This window comes from Solanum tuberosum, unplaced genomic scaffold, assembly GCF_000226075.1.
Source record: "Solanum tuberosum cultivar DM 1-3 516 R44 unplaced genomic scaffold, SolTub_3.0 scf00363, whole genome shotgun sequence".
NCBI lineage: Eukaryota > Viridiplantae > Streptophyta > Magnoliopsida > Solanales > Solanaceae > Solanum > Solanum tuberosum.
Window position 1 is genome coordinate 84360 of NW_006239298.1, and position 1285 is coordinate 85644.

Sequence of the window (1285 nt, forward strand, 5' to 3'; positions counted from 1 at the left end):
TGTTACTTACTTGCATTTTACTAGATTTTAACTCATACTTGAATTCAAAATTAAGTATAATTTGTAAATCTATGATACATAAACAAATCTCCCTTAACTCCCTCCTTTCTCGCTAACTTGAAACCTAGTATGAAAATATTAATTAGTGAAACAATATGTAGTTACTTCAATCTATAGAAAACATTAATAATAAATATGGTGAAAATGCTTGTGTAATTAATAATTAATAATAACCGAGATGCTATAATAGTTTTATTAGGCACAATACTTACATGGTCTATTGTCTTGAATTTAATATAGTCCAAAATAATTTATGAACTTGGTAACATTTCACTACTTACCACTAGGAAATACAAGTCCCAAAACAAAAGGAAAAAAAAGTGATTTCATGTATGTTCCTAGAAAATTTGGAAATTAGTCAATGCAAGATTATCTAAAACTTCCACAAGACGAGACGTTGAAGAATCAAATAATAAAATTAGTAAAGGCTGATTATATCGCAGTTTAATTGAAGTGAATGATGCAAATTAGGAAATTGGATGATATTACCTCTTCAAGCTTTATGGGAAATGCTAGACAACTTTTCAAAAATACAAAATCCTACAACAATTCAATAAAATATTCCTTAAAATACGATATAACCTAGAAGGTTGCTTCATGTTTACTTCCAAGTTTCTAAAACAAATTTTATTTTAGACATTTTATTTCGCAGCAAATCAACCCTGCCAGCAATGGGGATTCTCCACTTCGAATGTCCACTACTTTCTAACTGAGATGCTATAAAAGAAAAGCCGCTAATATGTAACAGATCTAAAGCAGCGATCACAAAAATATTTGCATTTTTCTCCATGTTGGAATTCGGAGATATGCACACTAGCAGAAAACCAAGCAATAAACCATATATACTCTTGTCGATGTTAATTGTCAATTCAATAGTGTCTTGTATTGGAATATTAACTTACGCAATCCCATTTGGAACAAAAAAACTTAAAGCCATGAATAAATCAAACTCATAAAAGACCGTTTTGATAAACCAAGTTGTCAACACTCAAACAATAGATGCAGCAATTGTGTAAAGCATCAATATTTCAATTGTTTATGGAGGAGGCAAGTATGTCAGGTAAGCTACAATGGTCTGTGTAGCTCCCTGTTTCCTCGCCTAATTGTTACTAAGCTCTCCTTATAAAAATAAACCATACATACAACCACAAATATCGCCCTGATGTCTTGTCTCATGAGTCATAAGAGATCATCTCAGAAGACAATGGTTGATATATACATCTCC

At 31.1% G+C, this 1285-nt stretch overlaps 1 protein-coding gene across 1 annotated transcript in view; it reads right to left on the reverse strand.

The window, feature by feature from the left end:
• Positions 1-1285, reverse strand: part of LOC107063530 (uncharacterized) — a 2561-nt gene that overhangs the window by 652 nt on the left and 624 nt on the right. The window lies entirely within an intron of this gene.